The sequence below is a fragment of the Toxorhynchites rutilus genome, chromosome 2 (assembly GCF_029784135.1).
Source record: "Toxorhynchites rutilus septentrionalis strain SRP chromosome 2, ASM2978413v1, whole genome shotgun sequence".
In the NCBI taxonomy this organism is placed as follows: domain Eukaryota; kingdom Metazoa; phylum Arthropoda; class Insecta; order Diptera; family Culicidae; genus Toxorhynchites; species Toxorhynchites rutilus.
Genome location: NC_073745.1, coordinates 68884477 through 68904356, shown reverse-complemented (window position 1 = coordinate 68904356; position 19880 = coordinate 68884477). Strand labels below are relative to the sequence as shown.

Sequence of the window (19880 nt, the reverse complement as noted above, 5' to 3'; positions counted from 1 at the left end):
GGAAGTTCCTAGAAATCCTTTAATATCATCTTTTTAAGCCCCATCTAAAAATGGCATTACTTCTTAGTTTACCAAGAATACAGAGACAAAGAATATTAGAAATATGCAAACTTTATATTCCAGAACCTTTATCATCTGGTAATTATCTAGAAGGTCGTTATACATTCTTCTTTTTGATAAAAGACCCGAAAAATACGCAATAACTGCATGAAATGTAAAAAATATGTTTGTTTCGAGCATGCAGTTATGCTATGTTCTGATTCTTACTCCAACGTAACCAGAACCGATTAATACGATTTTATGTTGTTTTATAGCTCTTTATACTTCCATAAATTATATTCAGTTGCTTATTTTTAATTAATAACAGTGACAAATTCGAATTTCGTTTTTTGTGTTGGAGTATCGAAAATTACTCTATTTTGAGGATGCTGAGTTGGATGACTATTGAAACATAATAATGATGGAGAAAACATATTTTTTTGGAGTTTTTTCATTCAATTATACCCTCTTCTTCAAATAAATGCCAATAAAGCCTGAAAAATACACAATGGCATTATTACAGAGAAGTTCAATTTTCGGACTGTGACACCGTGCGCGAGTATACGTGTTATGATTTTGCACCTGAGTACAGGAGGGTTAAATGAGCTGAAAGATAACATAAAATGTTCTACTCCCCAATACATGTATATCATTTGTATAATATATGCTAGAGCCAATATGAGGGAGCGAAACAGGAGACACATTTAAATGAAAGCTTTTCGTATAGTTTGCCAAATACACGGCCCAGACAGAGAAAGATATATTCTCGTTCATGTTCTTCTTTATCGTCTTAGAAAACACCTTCCAACTTCATTTTATGATGAGGTGTAATATTATCACGCATCTTTTGAATAGCGCTGGCAGCTGTATGGATAGCGTGGTCGTGTAATGTAACTTTGTAATCCAGCCGACCTAGGTTCGATTCCCATTGACGTCGTATGGACTTTTTTTTGTACAATCCCAAATGAAAAGAGAAAAGAAAACAGAAAGAGATGTCTGCTCGCATACATACAAACCATTTTCAAGCTTTTAAAATAGCTCATTATTTGCGCATTTTACTCTCATGACCATGAAATGGCATCTTTTCTGCCAAAGATGACATGTTTTCTGCCAACGCTAGTTTGGGTGTACGCACTTTGCGCCTGGAATAGAAAAACTCTTGCCACGCTATGAAAAATACCTCGAACGTTATGGCGATTATGTAGAAAAATAGAAAATAAAACGTAGATTACGAAAATCACCTTGTTATTTGTCCTAACTTTATTTTTCCGCGATTTCTGAGGCACTGAACCTTTTTTTCTAACGACCCTCGTTTAAATACAAACTCTTGAGGAAACTAATAGTTTTAAATACAATACCGTCTCGATTATATCACGATGAAAAAAAATCACATGATATAATCGAAAAGTGATAATCAGGGCGGACTCGATTATACAGCCATTCCATGCCAAACCGATGTAGTGATTCTCAGATTTTCTTTGAAATTACTAATTTTGTTCCTTATCACAAAATATTAGGGTGTCCATTTCCATTTTAGGGTGGTCCGACAAATCAATATTTCCTTTTTGTTCAAAAATCATAGCTTTGGACAATTGTAGAAATTAGCTAGTTTTCTGGATGGAATATCATATCTGACAAATTTCATGCCAACTCGTCTTAGGAGTTGGCAGCACCATCTCAGATAGCAACAAAACGTTGTAAGTGTAAACATATGGGGTTTTTAAGCAATACTTGAAATATTCAAAAAAAAATAGACTCATTTTTTAACAGGGCCAAAAAAAATTTCTTGAATTTTACAAAACATTATAACTCAAAAACTATTCTACCTTCAAAATTCAAGTCAAAGGATAAAATGTAGAAAATTGTTTAAATTTTCACAAAAAAATGCCAAATTTTTTATCAAAAAAAAAAACGCTGAATAAAACAAATATTTTAAAAATTAAAATTACTTTATCTCAAAAACGTATTTTTTTTAAATTCTCAAAAAATTATATGAATAGTCCTTACAATTTCCAACAAGTCGTCCATACATCTGAAGATGGGCACTTTTACAGGGAAAAAGTTTTTCGAACAACAACTTTTTCATCTTTTCTTTTAAAAAATTTCAACTAATCCTAATTTTGTTTAAAGTCAAGATAGCAAAATAGTGTATTCGACAAAGTTTTAGATCTTATTAAAATATGAACTTTCGTCCAAGAGGTCCACTTTCTATCTTTTATAGTTTCTGAAATACAGGACAATTTGTTATGGTGACCCCCTGGAAAAATAATGTTTTACTCGTTACATTTTTGTGTGTGAATTTCTACATTTGACATGTTCTTGACATGTTTCTGAATAGAAAAAAGTTAACAGAGCATGTAAATCGTGATAATTTATACATACAAATGTTACGATTTAAACATTAACAATAATTTTCCAAAGAAAAACATGAAAAAGTTGATGTTTGACTGACTTTTTCCCTGTAAAAGTGGTCATCTTCCGATGTATTGGTGACTTGTTGGAAATTGTAAGGGATATTCATATCTATTTTTTTCAGAATTTGAAAAAAAACATGTTTAGTAGAAAAAATAATTTTGATTTTCGAAATATTTTTTAACGATTTGAAATTTACCTGATATTTTCTAATGAAAACATAATAATTTCCTACAATTGAATTGTGTAGGTCTGATAGGTTTTGTGTAAGAAATTATTCGAAATTTTGAGTTTTTTCAACATTTTTTCTCGAAAAATCTTACTTTAAAAACTATGAGATCTACAAAATGTTGGTTAAAGAATGAAAAGTAGGGGATTATTAAAGTTTTCATCAAAAAATATCATGCAAATATTTGAAAAAAAAATCATTGAAAAAACATATTTTGAAAATTGAAATTTATTTTTCTCGAAAACATGTTTCTTTTCAAATTCTGATAAAATAGAAATTTCCAACAAGTAACCTCTGAAAATGGCCTCTTTTCCAGGGAAAAAGTAATTGGATCTTCAACTTTTTCGTGTTTTTCTTTGGAAAATTATTATTAATGTTTAATTCGTAACATTTTTATGTTTAAATTATCGCGATTTACATGCTCTGCTAACTTTTTCCTATTCAGAGACATGTCAAGAACATGTCAAACGTGAGAATTCACACACGAAAATGTAACGAGTAGAACGTTATTTTTCCAGGGGTCACCATAACAAATTGTCCTGTATGTCAGAAACTATAATAATATAATATTTTAATAAGATTTTAATAAGATCTAAAACTTTGTCGAATATACTATTTTGCTATCTTGACTTTAAACAAAATTAGGGTTAGTTGAAGTTTTTTCATAGAAAACATGAAAAGGTTGTTGTTAGAAAAACTTTTTCCATGTAAGAGTGCCCATCTTCCGATGTATGGACGACTTATTGGAAATTGTAAAAGCTATTTATATAATTTTTTTTGAGAATTTAATAAAAAAATACGTTTTTGAGAAAAATGAATTCGAATTTTTCAAATATTTTTTTTTTGACAAAATTTTATTCAAAAAAAAATTTTGGTATTTTTTTATGAAAATTTGAACAATTTTCCACATTTCATAATTTTATTCAAATTTTATAGGTATTATAGTTTATGAGTTATAATTTTTTGAAAAATTTTTGTGAGTGCTTATTGCGTTTGTGACCGATCCTAATCGAGTAAAGCCTCCAATTCTTCATCTTCAAACTTTTTTGGCGGCCCGAAACGTTCATAGCCTTCCAAGACAAAATTACCACTTTGGAGCATGGTCACCATAAACTTCCACCAAAATGCGATGACTTTCCGCAGCTTTTTTTTTTTATATTGAAGTAATGAAGTAACACTCCCCACAAAAAACACAAAAAACTATGCTGTTTACGCTCCAACTTCAACGTACTGAAAAATACGTAAAATGACAGTAGCTTTCCAACGAATGTCTGGAAATTTCATTCACTGGAATAATAATCAAGTTACGCCATCTGTTGTGAAACCTAAGAAACTTACCGGTATAGTTAATATTTTTGAAGATTTATGTCGTATAAAAATATATATACAGGGTCTTTCAGATTAAACGCCCACGCAACAAATTTCAATCACTTGTTACTTTCGACGGAGCGAAAAACAAAATTTATAAGGAGCTATCCGATTTTCTTGCGTGAGCGTTTAATCTGAAAGACCCTGTATATGTCAAATCAAAGGATCGAAGGAATAGTCCCGCTAGTAATATCTAGAACATCAACCGGACAATTTCAACTTGCTCAGCTGTTTTTTAATAATATATCTTTGTGTTCATTTTAGTTTTAGTTTCAGTTTTCAGCAGTCGAATTTTTGTGGAGGTCCCAGAGCGATGAAAATCATGCAACGAATAGTTAATTATTGATCAAATAACGTACCAACACATAAACCGAGCTAAATGTATATCAACCAGTTTTTGCGCATGCTTTAAGACCTTGATTTTCGTGATGGGCTGAAACTTTAGTATGTTAAAAGCGATTTTTCGAAATACAATTTGTTTTCGTCCGTACGGCTTACATTATTGGAGCCAAAACAAATACGAATGATAGATTGACCCCGACCACAGAGAGAAGGGCTAGACCCAATTCACGCTTTAGTGGTTGTATCAAAAAGACTAGTTCCCATACCGGGAATCGAACCCGGGCCTTCTGGGTGAAAGCCAGATATCCTAGCCACTAGACCATATGGGAGGCTGCATATGATGCATCTGCAAGCTGTCAGTTCGTTATGCAGAACAATGAATGAAATTTGTATAAAAATTGAAATAAACCAATCACGACTTTTCATTTGAAATAATTATTCAATTGAATCACAAATCCATTCGACCCACTCGCTCCGGAAATAGCCTTTCGATGAACCAGATGACATTGGTGCTCTAACAAGCAGCAAAAATCCCATTCCCTCATGCAGAGGCATTCCGTCTATTTATAAATATCAAAATCCCCACTAGCGAAAGGTGACAAAGAAGCAAAAGCCACTGCATCACTTCTTTGTGGAGCTGTTGCGCAGGGAAAGTTGGGAAAAATCTGCGAGGGGTAGATTATCAATCAACATGGGCTAATTGGCGGGAAAACATAGCGCGACATCACCAACACCCTGACAGCGACATGCCGCAAATGCACGAAAATAGCGTTCGGCAAACGGATTCCGCCTGCACGAATGAGAAATTGAGAACAACGCTTGTTTTGACTAGCGTAAAACATGAAAATCGTGCCAAATGAGAGACCATATGAAACACACTTGTTGAATGTTTGACCGTGGGTGAACGAGAGGATTTGACTGAGGGAGCCTAACGGTTCGCCATTAGCGCAAAATAACATCCCCTTGGAAGATTCGTAAGTGTGTTTATAAGCTCTTCTCGTGGTTAGCTAATCAATCATCTGTTTTTATTGTTTATTCCGACTTATTTCGAACATCGAATAATCTCAAACAACATTTTTAACCAAGCTGTTTGTCACATACCGCAATGATTTCTGGGAGCTCACCCATTTTCCGCATGCGTACGCTCAGGCCGGGAAAATGATTACCAACACAAATTCTTCCTCCGAAACGCACACTACGACAGAACGTTTGAAAACAAACCGTTTTTTCGTCACCCGTCTGGGTGACAACTGTTTGCACTCGGTTCGCTTCGGGACGGAAATGTTCGAATACGCGGAAAATTGGAGCTTGAATGTCGAAAATGTCTGTTGATACATCAGGGATGGTGCGAAACATGTGCTGATAATGATATTTTTTGTGATTTCGTAACTTCCTTTATTTTTGGGATGTAGATATACCAGCATTCGTATCGACATAAATACCATACGAATACTACGATTTCATTGTTAAGAGGGTAGTACACTATGAACACCATAAAACGCACGATCGATCGAATTGGCGATCGATCGTGAGTTCAAAACTCAGGGCCCTCATTGACCATGTTTGTGTTGTTACAGAATAACTACGTCCATGCAACAATCATCAGCGATGGAGATCGATCCACGGTCGAAATAAGATCGATTCATCCATACAACTGCTCTGCTCTGCAAGAAACATCGGACTGATGTTCTATAAATAACTCAACAATGATCAATCGACTGTCTCCGCTGTCCGGTCTAACTGGATAATGGAAAAACAGAAGAGTGCATCGAAAAAATAACGAATAAGTATAAATTTACTCTAGAAAGCTGACAAGTTTGCTAGAAAATTACTGATCTGGAAGGATATTTGCAGTTGCGGGCGATAAAAAAGGTTTTTGTTATAAAAAGTAAAAGGGTCTGAGCTTAGGAGCTCGGACGTAAGTTTGACGTAGGACTGTGAATGTACGGAACAATTATTTTTGTCGTAGGACTACGTCTTTCATTTCTATACCGGGGTGTAAAATCAAAGTTTCGAAAACGAAAGCGTTACGCCGGAGACCGAGATTTTGAGCGTTAATAGCTTCTAAACAACTGAACGAAATGGTATGATAAACACTTCATTCGAAAGATAAAATGTCTACGCGTTCTATACTTGTTATTTTCTGATCCAAAAACTTGTTTCAATAGTCTTAAAATTGCTTTCAAAACAGGCTATTGAAATCACCAATCGGTATATAAGCGAGCGCCGCTCGGAAATCCACTCAGTTCTAATTGAACAGCGATTGGAGCATGTTGTCGCTGTTGTGGTGAAGCTCTTCGTTTATCATGAAAGCTCGGATGAACGGTGTCACCAAGAGCCTGTTTGTGCACCTTAGGCCAGAAGGGAATCCATCAGGAGGAGAGTGATGCCATAAACGGTTCCCCGGGAAGATCTCGAAGCAGCCGCTACACATACACGCGCGGAATTCTTTCCGTTTGGATGCCATTCAGCATCGAGAAAGATCTGGAAAATAATCTGCCAGTTCCACTGGGAATTTAAAAATACATTCATGTGAAAGAGTTTATTTGGATGTTTTCTATCCATGTAACACTGACCAAATACATTTGGTTTTGTGATTTTTCAATCAATCGCAATTAACAGGATAGCTTCTGAAGATTATTCTTCCCCATCAGTAGGATATTTCCGTATCGAATATTGTATGCGCCCGCAATCGATTATTGCTCAGTCGCCGAAAGTTCCGAGCTCAGAGAGTTCATTCCCCTCTAGTTTGCCTCCCAAATTGCCATCGTAAACCACGCCTTCTCTCGATTCAATCACGCACAAAAAGCATAGTATTCAATCACGCACAAAAAACATAGTGCACCCGTGGCCGAGTGGTTAGCGTCTCACATTATCATGCCGGGTGTTCGGGTTCGATTCCCGTTCTGGCCGGGGGATTTTTCGTCAAAGAAATTTCCTTCGACTTGCACTGTGGTCATGCGTATTCAAGAGCTTGCCCCTCGGAATACATTCAAGGCGTGTTATTTGGCTTAAGAAATCTCGACCAAGTATTAATAAATGACGCTAGTTAATGCATACGTTGAGACGGCAAAAGTTCCACAAGGGAACGTTAACGCCATTCAAGAAGAACAAAAAGCATACTTAAGCGATATTCTGGTGGTGAGATGCATTCATTTTTCGTGAGGACATCGACAAGACAACATCGTTGCTGAGGGCGCTGGACGGCGAAGGATCGAGATCTGCCCTGAAACGCGAGCAGTTTGTTTGAACCTGTGAGGGAGCACAGAGAAGCCGATCCTTCAGGAGAAGAAAAGGTGACCATCGAAGTAGCCGCTACACACACACATACACGCACGGAATTCTTTCCGTTTGGATGCCATTCAGCATCGAGAAAGATCCGGAAAATAATCTGCCAGATCCTCTGGGTATTTAAAAATACAGTCATGTGAAAGAGTTTATTTGAATGTTTCTTTCATGTAACACTGTGACCAAATATTGTTCAATCAAGTGCTATTAACAGATGGTTATCGAGTTAGCATTAACCACTGGTGGGCTTCCAGTATCGAGGAAAATGTGGTAATATCTAATCGTTACTGAAAATAATCTGCCAGTTTCTCTGGGAATTTAAAATTACATTCATGTGAAAGAGTTTATTTTAATGTTTTCTATCCATGTTACACTTTGACCAAATACATTTGGTTTTGTGATTTTTCAATCAATCGCAATTAACAGGATAGCTTCTGAAGATTATTCTTCCCCATCAGTAATATATTTCCGTATCCAATATTGGATGCATAAAACCTTGTGCCTCCAACGTAACGCTCTCGTTTTCGAAGTCCCCCAAATATTCATTCATTCAGAATGAATTCAGATTCAACTTCAAACAAATGATCTCTAAATCAACGATAGTCCTACGTCACCCTTGCGGTTATACCATAGATATAACCCACTTCCTGTTTTTTCTATGAAATTCTTTTCATTGTTCAGAAATCTGTTATTTTGACTCTTTTGATATTCCGAATGGCGGCCCTGAAAATGGCCGTTTGGTATATGTACAAATAATCATCAAACGGTTTGCAACAAACAAGTAGCTCTACTGTTCAACTGTCTAAATGAAAATGATTAATGAATGTCAGTTTGACACATGTGAGGGTGCAATGGTAGACTAAGTATATGTGGATCGGTAAACAGAAAAATATATCGTCATTATTACATCCAATATGAAAAAGAAACAAGAAATGTTGACAATACTTACGATTTCGTGATATTTTGAAGCAAAATACACATCTATATATATATATATATAAAAATGGATTTCTGTCTGATTCTTATGGACTCGGAAGCTACTCAACCGATCGACATGTAAATTGATATGTAGGGGCTTTTGGGGTTGGGGAAGGTTCTTATTTGTAAGGGGGGGGGGGGGGGGGGTTTCGGCTGTCATAGAAATTAAAGACAAATTTCCGCATTACTCGAGAATTAATCAAGCAAATGAAACCAAATTTGGCATTCCCAGGTTTTAGGGGACACGAAACGTTTCTACGGTGAATAGACACTCCTCCCCTCTTTCTGAGAGTGAGGGGGGGGGGATTCTGCCATACAAATGAACCGAACATTTCCGCATAATTCAAGAACTAACCAAGCAAGCGGAACCAAATTTGGCATGTAGAGGTTTTAGATGGCAAGAAACATTTCTAAGGTGGTTCAACACTCTTCCCACCTTCCTAAGGGGAGGGACTGCCATAGAAATAAAACATAAATTTCTGCATAACTCGAGAACTAATCAAGCAAATGGAACCAAATTTCCTGTGATAAAACGCACTCCTATATTGTCTCCTATCTATATAAAAGCAGTTAAAATTAAATGTTGGAAAAACCAAGTACATGGTATTTTCTTCGAGATATTATAACACCGAGTGTTTGGTAGAGATAAATGGTGAGACACTTGATCGCGTTAGAGAGATGAAGTATCTTGGTGTTACTATAGATGACAAACTGCTTTTTAAGTCTCACATAGATAATGTCATTAAAAAATTGCAAAAAAAAAATACGGTATCATGTGCCGTTTAAGAAATAAGTTGACAATTTCGAGTAAAATTCAATTATATAAAACAATAATATCGCCACACATAGACTTCTGTTCATCCATTCTTTTTCTTGCTAGCGAAACACAAATGTTGAGGCTACAACGTTTACAAAATAAAGTAATGCGCTTAATTTTGCGTTGTAATAGAATCACTTCCTCAGCTTTCATGCTAAACACGCTTCCATGGCTATCTGTGAAGCAAAGGATTGTATATTTAACTATGGTGTTCGTTTTCAAAATTATAAATGGATTGCTGCCTCGATATTTGTGTGATCGAATTGAAAGAGGAAGTGATATTCATAGATATAATACCAGAAATGTAGACGAAGCACGAACACCTCACTTCTTAAGTAGAGTGTCACAGAACTCCCTATTTTTCAAGGTGTAACTTATTTTAATTCGATGCCTTGGCACATTAAAAGAGCAACCACATTAGTGGATTTTAAACGACAGTGTATTTCACATATCAAAAATGTAATATAAATGGTTAAATTGTAATGAACGAAGTTGTTTTCAACGAATTGTGTTTGTGTATGTGTATGAAAGAATGAACTGCCATCTTCGTCTCAATGATAATGAAGGATTTTTTGTATGTTTAGAGAAATGAAAAGAGAAAAAAAAAGAAAATAGAAAGTAGTCTACATAAGTTTGAGCACGTGCACGATAATGCAGCCATGAGAAATCTGAATTGTGACATGGTAGAGTTTGTTCTTATTGTGGAATTGGATATGTTAGATTCGTTAAAAAGAAGCACAGCTATGCTTGGGGTTCGTTTAAGATCGAGGGAACGACTGTTGTCAACTAAAGAAGGCTCAATAGCTATTTCTGAAGCAGGCAACCGTCAGAATTAAGGGATAGGCTACAACCTGAAATTCATCCAACGGGTCAAATGTTCGATTAATCTGAAAAGTTAAAAGTCTGACAATTTTGGCAGTCAGGTTACAGTGAACTCAGAAGATGCTATGGGATAGCTTGACGGGACAGCAAGCGTTTCTTCTTGAGATTTGACTGAACTGAAAGATTTGCTGTGACTTCTCACAAACATGTCCGAAGAAACTTTTGAATAGACGAAGCTAAGTGAAATACCGATATCACAAAGAGGTGATTTCATATCTGCAAATTAAATCAGTTCGTTTTCATTTGTAAAACTGGTTATGTATTGATTAATTATCAACTAGATAATCGACCAACTCAAACCTATGTAGGGGAATGAGGCGGGACCTTCATTATTATTATTAAAAATGGATCGCCGAATGTGTTGATAAGAGCAAAACTCGAGAAAGGAATTGTCCGATTTAGGGCTGTCTTCATTTTGTCATATTTTCTGTATCAAACATTTATTCCATGTAACAGATAAACATGTTATTTGCAAGTGGAAAAAAAATCTTGCACGAGAATTGTGTCTGAAAATAATCTGATATAATAATGTCGAGTATTGGTAGGAGTACTGAAATTTTACTGTAAAAAAAAATATGGGAGGTTGTGTTCAAGACACGACCGCATTGTTGACGTAGAACTACACTAATTCAAGTCGCTTGTTTATAACTGCGGATATTTTTTTATAATGCAACGAAAATTTTGAAATAACCATTCTACCAGTTTGGTCGCTCTGGAATGTTTTTTTTTAATTGTAGAATCATTTGATGATAATTGTTTGATGATTCATTCTTGTGCGCGCAGAACAATACTTTGCGGCGAAACCAAACCACATACAAAATACCAGAAAGACATTTACTGCCTTGGTGACTAAATAAACGAAATAAACTCTATGTGTTAATCTCAACAACCTTGAAAAGAGTAGCACTGCTTCATTATGATCAAGATAAGCGCAAATGCAATCCTAGATGAAAGCAGTTTTGCGATTGGCACGCGAGCTCAAATAAATTAATAATTTAATATAACTTATTGAATAACTTGGTATTCCCCAAATATTTTTTTTTTGGTGCACAACCTGAACACCTGTTTCACCATAGCGTCAGTTCATTGCATTGATGACAGAAAATAAACAATGTGACCTGCTTGGAAAAAGGCTGAATATTAGCCTCAGAAGAGATTCATTACAAATACCCTAGCGTAAATATTTCCCTCCCGCTATCTTCCCTCCTTGTTTATATTTATCATTACGTCTGCATAATTTGCCATACAAAACAATCGGCAATCATAGCATAAACAATAGGCGATTGTTGCATCGTTACATTGCCAATGCAAACGGGAGCAGATACAAATGAAGTTTCAGCCTAGCGAAGATGCACTATTTTTACGTACGGCTTATGAAGCACGCACGTACGCACACAAATATCCATATATCGATGGGTTGAAGTAACTAAATATACACACACTTATCTCCGTTCTGCGCTCTGCTCAACAGAAGCCCTTTCTGTTAATATTGCCAGTCTACATTAGCTTAGCTGTCATCCTTTGTGGAGTGAGTTTTCCTACCGTCATGCGAAACCAAATCACTGACAAAATTCCAGAACATTCATTTTCTTGGTGAGCTGACGATAGCCTAACTTGATGATTCCCCACACAATTGTGTAGTTCAGAACCTTAATGCAATGGCGTAAGTCCAGCTCGCCCAGCAACGATGTTGTTCAGTCGATTTCTCCCCGAAGAATGAAGGTTTGCCTCAGCGAGATGCACTGTTTATACTCTAGACAAATATTCCCCTTCGTTTTTCTTCTTTTTCTTTGTTCACGGAGACTTTACATCTCATGATTCCCATTCGTTGCTCGTCGATAAGTTGCTCGTTATTGACAGCTCTGTTCGAGAAAGCATACAAATGGACAGAACAAATGTATGAGGAAATGGGAATGCTTCCAATTTTCATCAATTTAAACCATATACAGACTATGGGATTGTAATGTATAGCATATCAAACAAATCTTAGGGAATTTCCGATTCGCTTGGTATATAATTCGCCAAAAAGACGTAGTTCTACGTCAAAATATTTTTAAAGAGTAGATTAGAAGATCAATCAATGAACAGTTTTGCGATTGAACCCATGAACGTGTGCTTAGTAAGTAAACGGATGGATGTGATAACGAAAAATTAATTTTGGGCGGGACGAAGTTTGCCGGGCCAGCTAGTGATCTCATGAAACTGCGGGAGTAGTAGCTTTTTCGGTGAACTAATGTTCGTTTGCAAACTATTCATTCCCGTACACACTTCTCGGTGAAATGAACGGCACACCCTTGAACTACGTTTTACGAGTTAGTGAAGTGGCTTTCAGGCAGAATGAACACATTTCAAATAATATTATGAATGGAAATTAACTTCTCCGTATCAAGTGTTCAATGTGAAAGGAAAACTTTGTTTTTTTTTCAAGTGGTAAAATAATCTCATACTAAAATTGTATCTGAAGAACATTTTAAATTATAATGATAAGTTTTAGTAGAAAACCAATCCCGTATCCAGATGTCGACACCGGGAATAAGGCCCAATGAGTTTCTATGGAATTGCGGCCATCTTACTAACCCACTCCACCATCTACATCACCTTTATTCCAACACATTGACTGGATGTCCAATTTGTTTGATACAACGAATTATTGCACACAATCTTGTGTTGCATACAACATTCACGGTTTATTTACCTTCGCATTCGCCTGCAAAACATTCCTCTTTTATTAGTAAAATTGCTCACTTGTTTTACTATTTCGACTGTTGATGTCTTTGATGAAAAAATGCTGGATAAATTTGTCGTCTAATGGTATATATAATAACATGTATCGTAAGAACGAGTCTGCGTAATATGCATTTGAAAACTCTTAATTTTTCGTTACATTTTTCGTAGAGTGACACCCCTATATAGAAGTCAAAGACGAAGTCCTAAGTCAAAAGTAACTGAAAATTCGAAGTACGTCACCTCACCCAATTGTCCCTAATCCCGTCCAATCGAGGAATATTGGGAAACGGTCAAACAGAAGTTTGAGAAGAGTGGCAAGGAGACTCTGTATACAGGGAGAAATATCCAAATATTTTGCTGATATTTAAAACTGTGGCAATAATTTACCACTCTTTATAAATATTTAGAGTCAACTATGTTGAAAGTCTTTTGATAATTAAGTACACATCAAATTCCGGAATAGCTAAATTAAAGGAGCTCATCTTGTTATAATACCGCGTACAATCTAACCCGACCAGATCCAACCCAAAAAAACAGCCCTACATTAACACAGTTAAATTTTTCACTACATTTTCCATCCTACAATCGCAGCCTCGCTCATCAAGTACCGAGTTTTCATAGCTCAGTTGAGTCCGGGACGTCGGGGCAATAAGAACAAAATTTTCCTCCGCTTCGTCAGCGAGGAAAGTTGAACGTGTGCAATTTTCCGTCTGCAGATCAAATCGCGCACTAACACACCGACACGAGTTGCTGTTGCTCAACCCAGTCGAGAAAAGATAGGAAGTAAGTGTTTGTGTGGTTGTGTCGGACGAGTTTCCATCCGAACCATCTTCTGCGGTTGGCGTATAAATTTAGCTGCAGGGAGCAGAACCGACGAAACCGCCTCTTCGAAACGAACGTTTTTCTTTCTCCCGCAGCAGCAATCCCTCCGTTTGGTTTTTCTTTTTCGGTGCTATTCGTCAGCGGCTTCTTGTTGTAAGTTCTTTTTTTCGGTAAAAGCTTCCCCGAGAGCTGGAAGTTTGTGGTGCACATCCGATTCCGAAATCCGTTCCGGATGAAAGAGTTATCTAGATGCACTACCCCTAAGCGAATCCCTAGCGGACAAAGGAAGATGTGTGATGTGAACGAGAATAATTTCATTTTTCCCCGGGGTGGCTGAGTGATATTTTAGTGATTCGCCGCCGTCGCTCAGATCTTAAAATATCGCCTTGGCTCGAGACGGCCAGTTGCTCGCAGTTGGGCCAGTTGCGAACATCGCGGATCTTGAGTTCTGCAAAAACCGGGCCGTGGATTACGGTTTTTGCAAGCAAGTGGCAGTTAGAACCCGACACCCGTTGGAACCATCGAACCTCCAGAAAGTGTCCCGATACTCAGTTTGCCTCGCTCGATCGTTATACAGTGGTGAATTTCGGTCGCAATCGATTACATATTAGCACGGATTAGGTAATGAATCTTCGGCGAAAAGTGTGACTTAGCAGTCAACGCTAGGTCGCGTTGTCTCCAGAAGTGTTCATTATTGTGGAACCTATTTGGAAACGTTTGGTTTGTGGTCGCTTCATTTGAAAAAAGTGTCGATTACCTTAAGAAGAATAAATTGCCTCGGAGGAAAATTTTCCTCGCGTACCAAACGTCAATGAAGAAAAGCGACGCGCGCACTTTTCGACCCATGCGTACGAACGCCTAGTGATGCGCTAGTGTGAGTGTGCGAATTAAGTATGCGTTGGTTAGAAGGATGATCGAGCAGTGGGCTAAACGAATGTGGTGTGTTGTGCATTATGACGCTAAGTGAGGAAATTAAAGAAAAAAATCCCAGTGGCGGTCAACCAGAGCTTGAGAAACCTACGCACAAAAGCTATCGAAATAAGCAGAGTAAATTCTGTTGATGAGTGGGTGTGGGTGTGTTTGTGTGTTTCGACAAAAAATGCCAAGATCAGCTGAAGCAAAGTCGCGACTATTCTCGAACCAAGGGGAAGCATGCTGTTTGAAGTCAAACCCAACAGGATTTCATCATTGAAAAACGTGTTGAAAGTGCTCTGGTTGCTCGATTTAAAAATATGAACGTCTGTTATAATTTGAAGAAAATGTACTAATAGAGTGACTAAGCGGAGGAGACGAAACGATGGATTAAGTGCGATATAAAATGGTTAATTTTGATCGAAAGAAATTTAGCTGCAATGCGGAAGTTGTAATGTGATGAAAAATGAATAATAATCTTCCCAGAAAACTTTTCGTATCCAATGTGCTGCCGCATTGTATTCTTCAGAGACGTGTGGATTCTCAAAATTGAACAAGGTGAGTACAGACATATCTTGTACATTCTACATTCAATAACCAAGTCTTGAAAAGTTTATTTTGTTTTGAAAAAAAGAAAACCCGCTTCAAACAAACATAACATTGAAATATTACCTCTTGTTACATTTTTCTTTGATTCCATGACGTTGTTTAGAAAATAATCTCGTTCACATCACATATCTTTCTTTGATCGTTAGGGATTCGCTAAGGGGTAATGCATAGGTATCTCTTTCATCTGGAATCATATATTCATTCTCTGTCCATTTATCTTTATCCTTTACGATAACAAGTTCTTCGGAATTTATTTTCCGGAAACGTGGAAAGAAGATAGACACAGATAACAAAAATCGCGGATAGCACAAGAAAAACTAAAAATGAGGTGTAAACATAAAAAAAATATATCTACATGAAAACAATTTTTTATTGACGTAAAGTTGTGTACACCAGTGATCAGATAATCTAAAAACAATGTCACAAAATGATTCTAGATTTCAATATTTCAGCTCAATCGGACATGATTTAGGGGTGCTGCGAAGCGCTCCAAGTTTTGATTTTAGACCATCGGAAATGGAATGGGAAAGTGAACATGAAATCAATGTTTTCAAAAAAAAAATAATGTTGGTTCCAAATGTCTTCAAATTGTGTGAAATGTCCAGTTTTTCTTTGTCAAAAATCGATTCTCTGGGACTTGCTTTTTCGCTCTATCTACCCATTTCTCTCAAACCGCTCATTATGCACTTCGCTCAGTCAATGATATTTTTTCAGAAAACATGAAGATTGCTTTAAAAAAATGGAAGAAAATGGATCCTGTGAAACCTTTTTATTTGAAAAAGATCGGTTTTCAAATGATTTTTTACCCATTCCAATGTTTGAGAAATAAAAGCTTCGTGTAGTATTTATATGTAGTTCAATAAATGGTAAAATAAACAATTAACTACACGAACATTACTGTGAAACAATATTTGAGGATCTTTTCTTCTGGAACCTTCTAGAAGAAACGGTTTTATTTGGGTAAAAATGAAAAGTTCATATTTATTGATCCATATCCATCATGTCCTTCATGTCATGTGATGTACAGATTACAGGCAAACCTTTTTTTTTTTGTGCGGGGAATAGGGACCGCACAAAAAAGTCGCATAAAAAAATCGTGCAAAACTTCACGCTTTAAATAATCGTGTTCGGTACACATTTTGAAATTTTTTTTGTGCGGTAGATAAGGACCGCATACAAAAAAATTTTCCCCGTCAAAATAACTCAAATCCACGCCATTCACCGTTCAATTTCCTTTTGTTTCCCTGTTTTGCGATGGGACACTCTGCCTTTTCGGTTGCGTTTGGTTGTTTCGTGCTTTTAGTTGCATGTCGAAACGTGTTGCTGTTAGAAAAAATGTCATGCAAAAACTTAGAAAAACTTAGAGCATTTGATGAGAGGAGGGGAATGATTTCAGAAGTGGATAATTGAGACGCAAATATGCTTTTTCGCACTAAAATGCATAATAACCATCGAAAAAAGCTAAATGGACGATAACTTCGTCAAATATATTTCTTTTCATACACCGCACAAAAAAAAATCGCACAAAAAAAAACCGCATAAATACAGGTTTTGCTGTAATTAAGATGCATAGGGACACGGAATGTAACTTTAATGCTCCGTTTTTTTTTCTAACGCTCCTAATTTTGGTTTCTGTAGTATCTTTTAAACCACATTCGTTGCCATCTTTTTCTCACTCACGAAGAATGTAAAATAAGAAAAACCATCCTTCGGCTTGACGTTTCTGCAGGGTTTGTTTCAGCTCCCATTCGTTAACATATGAATACGAACATTAGAAATTGCACCGAAAGAGGGCGGCTGAAACACGGCGTGTAAAACTATCATGCAGTGATATGTTATTAAAGTTATGGATTTTTTTTATCTGTTCCCCTCAATATTATTCCAATACTAAGAAGAACACAATCAATACCAAAGCAACACTGATCAAGTGTTACTTTGTTATTAAAATTATAAAATATTTGTATTGAAAAGCAATTTCCCTCCATTTTTAGTATTATTCTTTGATATATTACTTCCTATATCATGCTTATCCAAACCAAATTGAGCTATCCTTAAGTATTTCCTCATGTTCAAGAATGTACTTTTGAAATAATATCCACAGTATGCATACTTACTAAATAAACACTGTAGAGCTTATGTATTTTATGCAAAGTATGCATTTTATCTTTATTCAAAATATGCACCAAATAGAAGAGTTTAGATGATGCGTCATATTAATGCTATTTAGAACTAAAAAATCCTTTGAGAGACCGTGGGAAACCATTAATGTAAACGGAAACAAAATTACTTGGGTTTTCAAATCAATCAAAGTCAATGGAAAATGTTGACTCTATGAACTTCTGAGCTTTAGAATGATTTCGGGGACCTATTACATGAACAGTTACCCGAAAGACATTCTCCCGAATTCCACTTACCCGAATGTGACAAACACCCGAATGCGACAGTTACCCGAATTCAACATCTACCCGAACTGACACTTACCCGAATGCTACAATTACCCGAATGTAACAGTTACCCAAATGTTACAGTTACCCGAATGTAACATTTACCCGAATGCGACACTCACCCGATAGAAGGATATATTCGAATAATACACAAATATCATTATTAGGAAGTATTTGTATATTTATTTCTGATCAGTGTTCATTTCCATTCAAAAAGTATGCTCGTGGGTAGTGCAATTTGAGAAATAGTGGCGTTGAATAAAATCCTTTTCAAAATAATGAAAGAAATAGAAAATAATGATGAGAAATGAAAGAATGCAGTTTTATAACGTATTAACTGACCCGGCAAACTTCGTCCCGCCCAAAATTTGTGTTTTGTTATCAATGCCTTCAAACATCCACGCTTTCTTACTATGAACAAGTTCATGGGTCCAATCGCACAACTGTTCATTGATTGATCTTCTAATCTAACCTAACCATAGAAACAATTATTGCACCCTTTAACCTTCAGATGCCTAATTTGGTTTCGTTTCCTTGAATAATTCTCGAGTAATGCAGAAATTTGTGTTTCATTTGTATGGCAGCCCCCCCTTAGAGAGGAGGGGGCTGCCATACTAAAATTTGTGTTTCACTTGTATGGCAGCCCCCCCTTAGAGAAGGGGGCGGAGAGTCTAACCACCATCGAAACATTTATTGCACTCTAAAACCTTCGGATACCTAATTTGGTTTCATTTGCTTGAATAATGCTCGAGTAATGCAGAAATTTATGTTTCATTTGTATGACAGCCCCCCCTTAGAGAGGGGGGGCTGCCATACTAAAATTTGTGTTTCACTTGTATGACAGCCCCCCTTAGAGAGGGGGGCGGAGAGTCTAACTACCATAGAAACATTTATTGCACCATTAAATCTTCAGATGCCTAATTTGGTTTCGTTTCCTTGAATAATTCTCGAGTAATGCAGAAATTTGTGTTTCATTTGTATGGCAGCCCCCCCTTTGAGAGGGGGACGGAGAGTCTTACCACCATAAAATCATTTATTGCACCCTAAAACCTCCATATGTCAAATTTCGTTTAATTTGCTTGAATAATTTTCGAGTAATGCAGAAATTTGTGTTTCATTTGTATGGCAGCCCCCCTTAGAGAGGAGGGAGGGGTCTCAAACTATCACGAAAACCTTCCCCGGCCCCAAAAACCCCTACATACCAATTTTCATGTCGATCGGTTCAGTAGTTTCCGAGTAATTCCGAGTAATTCCGAGTAAGATCAGACAGACAGACAGACAGACAGAAATCCATTTTTATATATATAGATTATGAAGTTTATTTATTCATATGGATGACGCAGCCCCTTTACTTAAAAGAAAGCTGACAATTTTGGTACATACGTATTATGGCACTGAAGTGCAATTTTGATTATGAATTTATTTTATCGCAATTAAATTTATTCGGAGATCAAAATACATGACCTGCATAGTTAACCAGGCAAACGTAATGCACCAGGTAAACGTATGCCGTCCAACGACTGACTAAAGGATTGTCTCCTATGTTTCAAACAAACCAAGCAATCGGTGGAACGCAGATTTGCTTCTTGCAGAGACCGCCGATTCTGACGGCGGGTCGGCGGCCGACTTGGATTGCGTCACCTTGGTGGCTTGGTGCCGCCTCGGTTCCTTATCCTCGTTGAATGGGGACTTCGCCTCCATTACATTGATCTCAGAATAAATTTCATCACGAAATAATAAATTCATGATAAATACTGCGCTGCGGTGTTAAATACGTAAATACCATTTTTTCATATCTATTGTTTTCACATTTTCATTTAAATTTTGTATGTTAAAGTTACCTACTTAATTTTCGGAATATTCCATAACCCATGCTCATTTTTTGGATGATCTCTTGGCCTTAAAGAGCAATATGGAAAGGAAAGAAAACGGCATGTCAATTGTGTCTACACTTATTTCTAAAAATGACACAGCGAAGTCTTCAACATCTTTTACGAATTTCCTCATTACA

General features: G+C 36.6%; 1 protein-coding gene, 1 long non-coding RNA gene and 1 other non-coding gene across 30 annotated transcripts in view; 1 reads left to right on the top strand and 2 right to left on the bottom strand.

Annotated features, from left to right (window-relative positions):
- The window catches only part of LOC129764241 (uncharacterized), a 65242-nt gene extending 59622 nt beyond the window's left edge, over positions 1-5620 (bottom strand). Inside the window, exon 1 of the long non-coding RNA XR_008741087.1 lies at positions 5492-5620. This is a non-coding gene — a long non-coding RNA (uncharacterized LOC129764241). The remainder of the gene's footprint in view (positions 1-5491) is intronic.
- Positions 4648-4719, bottom strand: Trnae-uuc (transfer RNA glutamic acid (anticodon UUC)). The gene has a single exon. It is a non-coding gene; the product is annotated as a tRNA-Glu (tRNA).
- Positions 5621-13721: 8101 nt separating the features above from the next.
- Positions 13722-19880, top strand: part of LOC129770346 (ryanodine receptor) — a 128975-nt gene continuing 122816 nt past the window's right edge. For 7 of the 28 annotated variants that reach the window (XM_055773104.1, XM_055773116.1, XM_055773103.1 and 4 more), the window contains exon 1: positions 14185-14525. The gene's annotated coding sequence lies outside the window, so the exon portion shown is untranslated. Of the gene's footprint in view, positions 13866-13927; positions 14058-14182; positions 14526-19880 lie in introns of those variants that run through there. The other 21 variants (XM_055773118.1, XM_055773120.1, XM_055773108.1 and 18 more) reach the window with 8 other exon arrangements.